The sequence below is a fragment of the Alligator sinensis genome, unplaced genomic scaffold (assembly GCF_000455745.1).
Source record: "Alligator sinensis unplaced genomic scaffold, ASM45574v1 scaffold173_2, whole genome shotgun sequence".
NCBI lineage: Eukaryota > Metazoa > Chordata > Crocodylia > Alligatoridae > Alligator > Alligator sinensis.
The window spans coordinates 194126-204707 of NW_005842720.1; the positions used below are offsets into that span (position 1 = coordinate 194126).

General features: G+C 43.0%; 1 protein-coding gene across 2 annotated transcripts in view; it reads right to left on the minus strand.

The window, feature by feature from the left end:
* Positions 1-660: 660 nt before the first annotated feature.
* The window catches only part of RBM45 (RNA binding motif protein 45), a 30247-nt gene continuing 20325 nt past the window's right edge, over positions 661-10582 (minus strand). For both annotated transcript variants that reach the window (XM_025216282.1, XM_025216281.1), the window contains exon 9: positions 661-926. The gene's annotated coding sequence lies outside the window, so the exon portion shown is untranslated. The remainder of the gene's footprint in view (positions 927-10582) is intronic.

Consider the following 10582-nt stretch of genomic DNA (forward strand, 5'->3'; position numbering starts at 1 on the left):
CACTAAAAACAGTCTTGCTCCATCCTCTTCGGAACCACCCTTCAGGTAGTTGAAGGCTGCTATTAAATCCCCCTCAGTCTTCTCTAGACTAAGTAAACCCAGTTCCTTCCCAATAAGCCTCTCTACATAAGTCATGTGCCCCAGCCCCCTAACCATTTTCACTGCCCTCTGGCTGGACTCTCCCCAATTTGTCCACATCCTTTCTGTACTGGGGCACCCAAACCTGAACACACTACTCCAGATGTGGTTTCACCAGTGCTGAATAGAGGGAAATAATCACTTCCCTCAATCTGTTGGCACCGCTCCTACTAACACAGCCCAGTATGCTTTTAACCTTCTTAGCAAGAAAAGCACACTGTTGGCTCATATTAAACTTACTGTCCACTATAACCTCCAAGTCTTTTTCTGTAGAGCTGCTGATTAGCCAGGCAGTCCCCAGCCATGTACCGGTACATGGGCTTATTCTGCAAACAATCCTTGAAATATTCTATACCAGATTTTGTAAAAAATCTAGTTATATAGTTCCAGTTCTTACTATCATTTTGACTATGTTAAAATGTCTACACTCACAATTACTCTTTAGTATGTACAGTCTGAGTCACTGGCAATTAACAAGTCAAACCATTAATGATGCCTCCCTTGTTTTTCTCCTATCTCTATTATTTCCATATTAGAGGCATGATTTAGTGAAACAAACTTTTTATTTATTTCTCTAATACAAAAAACTTATGAGTTTACAGCTAAAAGGTTGACTAATTTAAATTTATACCATGTCTCCATTTCAATTTTGAAACAGAAAATGTTTTATACAAACAACAATTAACAACAGTATAAAAAGCTGTCAGTGTCCACAGGAATCGTGTCAAGTCATCTAGTCACATTTTCAGTCAGTCAGTTGGAGGTCAGGTCATTATTTAATCTCTGCTCTGTAGAAAGAACACAAGTATGAAATTGTATCAAAGGTGAAACACCCATTTTTATTTAAAAACAAACACATAAAAAGGATATTTCTTACAACGGCACCATGTGTCATACACAGAAAGTTGCATGATGGTCAATACACTTAAAAAAGATAATACCATACTCCATTTATGATTACTTGACATAGCCTAATAAGATTCTGTCTCTCTCGAGTTTGGTGTGGGAGCCAATATTTTTCCTCATATAATGTTTCTCATATATTTTGGAACGTAAGTGATATTGTAGCAGAAAGCCCCTTTTCCTCTTGCCTGCAGTTGCTCTCCCCTCCTTGGATATGTTTTTCCTCTTCTACCTTTTCTTCCTTCCTCTTTCTTTCACATTAAGACAAGGAATTGTGTTTTGAAATTTGTGTGTGCGCATTTTGTATCTCCCCTTGTAGTTTGGTATTTTTATCTATTTGTGTGCCATGGCATTACATTTGTAGCTTATATTTTATACTCCTCACCTTTCAACTAAATGTGTTTAGTTTCATAAGTAAGTTATACATTGTAACAATGTTAACAAGGGCAGGAATCAAACTGCCCTTCCCTGTATCAGGCTGGCCCCTGAAAGAGCGAGTGAATCAGTGATTGAATGTCTAACACGGTGGCAGGCAGCAATTAACACCTAAGAAAACTGCAGATCAACCAACAGAAGAACTCAATAGAAGACAATGTAACAACCAGGAAATCTCTAAACCTCACTGATCAAGGGCTAGAAGCCTTGGCCTGAGTTAATCAACACCAGGGACCAACTTTTGGGCTGAATATCTCCAAATCGACCGCTCCCAGAGCCCTATTCAAAATTCATCAACGGACTCCCAAACCTGCACGTACATGCGGATGACCCCTGGGGCTGACAGATGCCATCCAGTAGCCACCGAGGGGGGAAGTCCCACGAGGGTCAATGACCCCTGGATTGGGCAAACCTGAAAACTGGGGAGTCACCAAAGTCTGCTAAGGACAGATAAAAAGCAGTGAAAAATGACCCTCAGTGGCGCCCTCTTGATCTCCAACTTAGGTATACCTGACTCTTGTTGTGTGTGTGTGTGTGTGTGTGTGTGTGTGTGTGTGTAAGGACCAGCCCCAAGGTTTATGATTTAACTCATTACAATGTTTCAATCCGCTTAATAAACCAGAATTTTAAGGATCCCAAGTTGGACATTTGTAGCCAACAACATAATTGCATTTTGAATATGTGTATACAGAAATAAACAATTATAAATGCGCACACACACACACGCACACACATGTATATTATAAAATTCCCCTTTTCCACAGATTTTTTTTTACTTAAAAAATTGTATGCAAAAGAAACTGATGAAACAAAACTTATTCAGAATAAGAACAATAAAAGATATGAAGCTTAAGTTAATTCTTAGAGAACACATTGTGGATTCCTACCACTGGTTATTAGAGATTCTATTTTAAAAAATCAAATTCTGTGACTCCAGCTAGGGGGGGAAAAAACCTACAACAGGTTTATAAAAACAGTAACTCAGCAAGATATGGCAAAAATCAAGAACAAAAACCCTACCATCATCTACAATGGTGAAATAATGCAATGATACCTCTTTGTATAGGGCTATTGGGATTCAGTAGCAAAGATTTATTGCATTATGTAGAGGCTTTGTTTTATTTGTTTTCAAGATGCTGTTACTATGAAACCCTACTCTTTTAGAAAGCATTCTGTGGGTCAAGGCTGCAACAAACATGAAAGTCAATATTCCATAACACAGTTCTCTGGAAAAAAAACTTGATTATTTCCTTCATTTTTTATAGCATAGAGCATTAAATGCCTTGGTAAAGCAATGACATTATAATAGAAGAATGGTAAGGTATTGGCTAAGGAGAGATCTAGAGACAGTCAATGTAAAGAACTGTAATACAATATAAATTTGTAAGCACCATTGAAATCCAGTCACCTGTGTGGCGTAAAGAAACAGCCAGCTGTTCTGCTACACAAAAAGGGCCCTTGTGGGAGATTTTTTTCAGAAGAAAGTGAGACAATTTCTCTATCTGAAAATTCAAAGGTGTTTTAGGTAAGCAGTCTATAAGTACTCAGAAAGAAAACTAGTAAGAATACCAGGCTTGGTGTTCACAATATTCCACTATTTAAGAGGTAAATGGCAAGAGATTATACATTGATTGTATTCTCCATTACTGATTCCAAACAATCACTTACTACAAAAGTTAAATAAAGCTACTGCTGGTCATCCAGCTCAGTGCAGCTTTCTGCCGTGATAAACCTGATTTGTCGGAATGAGGTTAGAAACAGACGTTGCCAAATGAAATGGATCAGCTATGCCACAAGGTGTCAGAGCACAGCTAATCTGTTTCACTGGGGGAAGCATGTGACTCCTTGTCCTCCCCACTGATAGTGCAGGACAAGAAGCGATGGGGTTCTCCCAGGGTTTGAGGGACCCAGTCTTGCAAACTCTGGGAATTCCCAGACAGGATGAGCCCTTCAAGTCCTGAGAACACCTGCCAAGCCTCCTCCTCCAGCCCTTACCCAGACTTGCCACAGGGATCTCCAAAGACGATCTGGGTAAACAGACTTCTCCTGCTTATCAGGGCTGAGCCCAGCAGGGGCTAAAGGTCCAGGAGGGACAACAGCCGGGAACTGCCAGAGCCAGGGAGCCTGGAGATCCCTACTGGCCTGTAAGCAGGGCCACGGCCCAGGAGGGACCAAAGGTCTGAGATGGGCCACTGCCAGAGACTGACAGGGTCAGGGTTCTGCAGGCAAGGAGGCTGAAGCCTAGAAGCCAGGTCCTTTACCATAGGCCTTGGCTAAAGGATCCAGCAAGAGCCTAGTGGGAGGAGTCTTATAAGGCCCCCTACAGAGTGAATGATAGTACACCACCACCCATGAGGGTGTGGTATAGGGGAGGATGGAGCCACGCAATGAGCCTTTAAGGCTACAGGTGCTCTGGAGGGGGCAGATGCACAATTAGCTGTTCAGACCACAGGTGCCTTACAGGGGCATGAACAAACAAAGAGGGTCTATTGAGCTTAAGGGTCAAAGCAAGACTGGTAGAGTCCGAGAGGGGCTTGATTGGATGGAGGCTCACTCTAAAGCCTGTGGGCAGCCTCCCTTATTAAACCTTGATTAAGAACAAGACATGGTGGGAGAGCAAACAAGGGAGACTGAATCAGGCAGGAGTTTCATGGCCACCCCTACGGCTCAAACCTTCCACAGTTGGGTATTAAATACGATGAGAAAGCAGCTGTACTGTTGCTACCAGATAGGGTATAGCTTAAGGTACTAACAAGTCTCCTTTTTTATTGTCTTCGATGATTCACAGATATTAAGGAAGGGAACAGTTATGATCTAGTCTCATGCCCTAAATAACACAGACACAGAATTTTACTCAGTAATGTCTGTGTCTGAATAAAAAGGTGACCAAACGCCAGTCCACATGCCAAACCAATGTAAAGCACGAGAGCAAGTTCTGCTTGGGGTGTGAAAACCTCATGATCACAGTGCTGACAGGCACGTGACCAGATGGCCTCAGCCAATCAGAGGCTACATGAAGCGTGTGACTGCAAGGCCGGCAGTCATGGGCTCCTGACTGAAAATCAGCAGCACATTCTAATTGGCTCACTAGTTTATAAAAGGGGCAGAACTCCAGAGCTTAGGGGGTGATCCACGCATCAGTTTGGAGAGGCCTGATCACCCTTTCCAGGATCCCACGTCCCCTAGGTCGAATGTATACTCGATACCCGAACATAGTGAGCTCTCGTGTGGCAGTTATTGTTGCTGTTGTCGTTATTGCAATCGCTCTCCGACTGTAACATCGCAAACATTTGTTAAAGAGTTTTCTGTCTTCTTACGCAAGTTGTAAGTAAAACTTCATTTTACCATACCATCTTCATTTGGGTCAGTGTCCCTTTCGTCCCCGGCCTGGTCGTACTGGAGGGGTGGCTATTCACCCGCCGCAGTTTACCACAGTCTGCATCAATCTATCACTGATCTACAGTAGGAGTGTCCAGCATATGGGCCTGTGAACTGAAACTAGCCCACGGGACTCCCAGATGGACTAGGGATTCAAGGGCGGGACAGAGCTGACTGGGGACTTGAGTTGGAGGCTGGGGATAAGCAACAGCCATGTTAACCCCCAGTCCAGGAGAAGCTCTGCAGTCCAATTCTCCCCAGTCTTGTGGTCCAGATCTGGCCCAAGAAGCTGAATATCATTCTAAAATCCATGCTATAGATCAGAAGAGTCAATCTTAAAGAATTTCAGCAATAGAGTACCTGTCCTGCCCTTATACAAATGGTTCAAATGGCTAATTACCACGTTAAAAAATTAATGCCTTATTCTTATCTCATTAATGTCATATATGGAAATAATGTTACATCCCTAACTCTACTGAACATTCCCTGCATAAACATACAAAGAGAATGTCAGCTGTCATGGCTACTTTTATCATGGGAAACTTATAGTGAGTTGCTTACTTGGAAGGTCTAAGCCCCTTGCAAAATCGCTACTTTCCAGAATACATCCCACTTACAGGATGGCAACACAATCACTTGAGGAGTAAATCTAATCTGAAACTTCACTTTTGAAGAACAAGCTATTTCCACAAAAGCATAACTGAGCAGTTGCAGGATGACAGATTAATCTCAAAGGCATGCTTCTAAGCAGTTTAATAGGAAAAGGAAAATCTGAAAATTCAATATCTGGTTGAAATTGCGAAAACTTGTTAGACAGGAGGATGCATGCCCTCCTTAAATTACATATTAGTTGAAGAAAATAAACATATTACCATAGCAACCGGTACTTACAACAGCAGTTATAATTTGATAGCAAAGCACAATTTAAATATGCTGAGCAATCTCCACTTTCTCATATGTTTATTTTTAAAGAAAACACTTTGAATTGCTGTTATGCTGAGCCTCCTAAGCATTCCCAGTAGGAATGTCAACAGCACTCCAACTTCAAGCCACAATTCCAATGGCTTAAGTACTTTGAGTTAAAATACCACTTCAACTATATGCTTGTGTACATGTGAAGCAGTAGTTAGAGATTAAGACTGCAGTGAGAACAAATCCAGCATAGCACTAGAAAGATATAATTTGCTATAACTGTACAATAACACACATTATCATCCTAATAACTAATTCCCTATTGCAAAGTAAGACTTCAAAGAATCTGCGTTCTGGGTGCGTCTACACGTCACCATGCTTTAGTACTCCCTTTAGAAGGCATCTCCTCCTAGAGGACCTTCTTGAAGTCACTCCCAGATCTCTATTTCTATGATTCTGATTAGGATGGCTGCTTGTTAGCTACTTTTAACCATTACTGTTATAAAACCTGTACATTCTTGTACATCACCAAGTGATGCCCTCCTACATTTGGAGTTGCACAGCTTGGCTTGCACTATTTTACTAATGATGTGATGGGGATAAGAAAAGAAAAATCCCAGCTTAGTTCAAAGATTCAGGATGAGGCTGCAGAGCTACAAGTTAGAAAAATGTCCTTTTATTTATGAACTGAGCTACCTGTAATAAAAGAACAGTGAGAAAAAAATGGAACACAGCAATGCTACTTTTAGTACACTGGTAGCCAATCTTTATGGTAGGTGTGCCACAAGTTAACCTGCACTGTCACAGAGCGCCGGTCTGATCCCCACCCCTTGAGGTGTACCTAAAGAGTTTGCACCCTGGGGCACCATGCAGCTTTCAGCCACAGTGATGCAGAAAGGAACCGGGGTTGGATGGTACTGCAAGAGTAAGTATCACCAACAAGAGCCTTCCCTGGTCCCACAGCCACTGCAGTTTTGTATGTTGAGGAAGGATCCAGAGCCCTAAATTCCACAACAATTGCAGGGCCAAGGAAAGCTTAACTTGGTTTTTGGTATTGACACCTCCTCTGACAACAGCATCCTGTGTCACATCTTGTCCCCGCTCCAGTCCAAGGAGCGCTCTGCTCCCTGTCAGCATTCCAGTGCTGAGTGCCCAAGACTCACGTGCCACATGCAACAGCTGCCTGTGTCACTTGTGTAACGTAGGTTAGACACCCCTGTTTTAGAGGTATATTTTAACAAATAAATTACAATGTATGTTGTATTTCAGAATTAGAAAGGCAAGGTATGTACCCTTATGCACTTATTCCAATTTAGCATAAACATTCAAAACCAATTAACTGCAGCACTGTCTTCTCTGTGGGATGAGCAGCCCTAAAATTCCTCTCATACACACGGTTTCTAATAGACTCTCTCAGGCTACTATTAGAAGTTGAAAATGAGGGAAGATGGCAGCTGCAAAAGTGACTAGTCCCCATCATTTTCAAAGCTTCTTCTAACACCCTTTGACAGCTGCTATCCATTCATCACATCTGGCACAATTAACTGGAGTAAAACCAAATTACAAAGCAGACAACAGGGCTGAAAGATGGTATACACTTAATGTGGTTTATGCACCTAACTGACATGCAAATAACTGAAATTTGTTGGAAGCAACAGGCATCTAGCTGAAACTTCCATTACAATATGCAGTTAAATGAACAATACTGTTGTGGAGGGGAGTAAGAATTATGTATAGACTTCGTTAACTTTGGTAATTGCCTTTACAATTTATTGTAGTACCTACAGTGCAGTCAAACTTTCACAAACTGCTTTGCTCTTGTGTCTTGGACCTTGTCTTGGACTTGCCTTGTATACGTAGGCTATATTAATGACAAACCTATACAATAGCTTATATTGATATGACTGACCATCCTTTAACTATCAATATTTATTAGATTCTTCAGTAGTGAAAGAGAGGTTTTAATTTTATTCTTTCAAGTGAAAAGCAAGAGTCTAGATGCAAGGGAAAAGCATGGCCACTCGCTGTAAAAGGCACATTCCTCCGTGTTGCTGTTTTTCAAAGAAATGAGCTAGCAAAAGCCCTTTAAAATATTCCAGTCTATTTCAATGCAAATAGAGTAGTGTTTAAAATGTTATGCAGGATACTGGTTTTTTGTATAAGGTTAAGGGCTACATCTTGCATTTGTCCTAGAGATTCTAAATTTTTTTGCATTTACAAGTGGCAGAACCAGACCTGTGAAGACTGGTTGGTAGAAGACTGGTTGGATATGTGATACAGAAAAAGATGTAAGTATGGATGTAAGACGTAACTCCTTAGAATGAGGAACTGCATCTTAGAAAAATCAATTCCATTAAATCAATTAAGGATAATATAGCAAAAGATAGTGGGTTCCAGAATTCCATAGGAGAAACTTCCATGTTTCCAAGAGATTCAGCAATAAAGAATGGCCAACTCAATACTACTGATGATTAAACTAACATACAATGAACTAGTTAACAAAGACATAAGTAAAAATCCTGATGCAATTTCCTCACTCTTTACAAGCTCCACTTCTCAAATGCAATCCCATGCAGTTGAGATTGTGACACCTCTGAAATAAGTCTGAGCCTCTGAGCATGATGTTAATTATTCAGTCAACAAAAGGAAAAGTATGAGCAACTTTGTTCAAATTATCAGGTAATTAATCACTTTTACACACACCTCACCATTACACAAGCTGAAATCTAGGGTCAGCCTTACTCTCCTCACTAGGCTATACATGGTTTATGAAAGGGATTTTTTGATGAAATTTAGCTGGTATGTTTCTGACTACAACACAACAAACATACCAGAACAACAGGGCTCTATACTCCAATGGCCCCCTAGAAATGGATCTTTACGCTAAAAACTTTGCTTTAACTAAGCAGTTTCTCTCAAATCACTCAGGCCTCCTGCAAATACCGTATACAATATATTTACCTAATAATCAGTGTCTCAATCAGGGTGACATGAGATATTAACACTATTAGACCTATACATGATTCACAAGATTTCATAGATTTCATAGACATTAGGGCTGGAAGGGACCTCGGAAAATCATCGAGTCCAGCCCCCTGCCCAAAGGGCAGGAAGTCAGCTGGGGTCATAGGATCCCAGCAAGATAAGCATCCAGTTTGCTCTTGAAGGTGTTCAATGTTGGCACTTGAACCACCTCCGGTGGCAGGCTGTTCCAGACCTTGGGGGCTCGGACAGTAAAGAAATTCTTCCTTATGTCCAGCCTGAAACGGTCTTGTAGTAGTTTATGACTATTCGACCTAGTCGTCATCCCTTGGGGCGCTCTGGTGAACAAACGTTCCCCCAGATACTGGTGGTCACCCCTGATAAATTTATAGGTGGCCAGCAGATCACCCCTGAGCCTGCACTTTTCCAGGCTAAAGAGCCCCAGGGCTCTCAGCCTGTCATCGTAGGGTCTGCCTCCCTGACCTCTGATCATGCGCGTGGCTCTTCTCTGGACTCTCTCAAACTTCTCCACATCCTTTTTGAATTGTGGAGCCCAAAACTGGACGCAGTACTCCAGCTGCGGCCTCACTAAGGCTGAGTACAAGGGGAGAATGACGTCCTGGGATTTGCTTGAGAAGCATCTACGGATGCAAGCCAGGGTTTTGGTCGCTTTACTAGCCTCAGCATCGCACTGCAGGCTCATGTTCATCTTGTGGTCAATGATGACCCCCAAGTCTCTTTCTTCCATAGTGCTAGCCATCATAGCACTGCTGAGCCTATAAGGATGCTGCGGGTTTTTCTTCCCAAGGTGGAGAACCTTGCATTTACTGGCGTTGAACACTCAAATATGCGAATTTGAGTTACGCGCTGTCTTCCAGGAACGCATGTACAGCATAAAGCGAGGGAAACCTGCATCTATATAGATCTATCTATAGATAGATAAAATGTGGCTTGTATCCCTGAAAAACAAGTTTTTATGATATTGCATTATCTGCTTTACTTAATTTGACCAAAGCCATTAGCAGTCTGACCCTCCATAACCTGTGTCAAGAGTGAAGAAGCCCTTGCCGAGTGATCCCAGCAAGACTTAAACCAGGAGACAACAACCTGCTGACTTGATGCTGCTGGGTCTTAGTTCTTGTGAGAGCCACTGAAGGTTTCATCACAGCAAGTGCCAGGCCCAGGCCCACCTGCAAGCAAACAGCCCTAAACCAGGGGAAAATACTATTGGATTAAAGGGAAATTAGTTTTATTCGTGTGTGTGTGTGTGTATATATGTAGGTGTGTGTATATACATGTGTGTGTGTGGGTGTATGAGATGTGCACAAGTGTGTGTAAATGTGTGTAAACCCAAAAGCTTGCTAAGAATTTTTCCAGCTTTCTGAGTCAGTCCAATGAAAGGTATCAGATGTACCCAAAGAGGCGTGTGTATCTAGATACATATATGTGTGTGGATGCACATCCGTGTGTGTTTGTATAACTGTGTCAACACACGCCCCACCCTGTGCACGCGGGTCTACACGTGTGTGCTCCGACCCCACCCCAGCCTCTCGTGACGCCGCAGCCCGGCACGCGCGGGGTTAAGCTCCCGCGTGCGCACACGTCACACCTCATTTGCATACCCCGCACCAGGCTGCACTGCGGCTGCGCAGGCGGGATGGGGGAGGGGTGGACGCCGCTCCGACCCGCGCACGCGTGGGGGAGGGGCCGGGCGCGCCCCCTCATGGAGGCGGCGGCCGGCTCCGCTCGCCCCGCGGGGAGGCAGCTGCTTCCGAGACGCCGGACACCTACCGCAGCCGCTCGCCAGCTCCCGGCGCCCCCGGCCCTCCCTTGC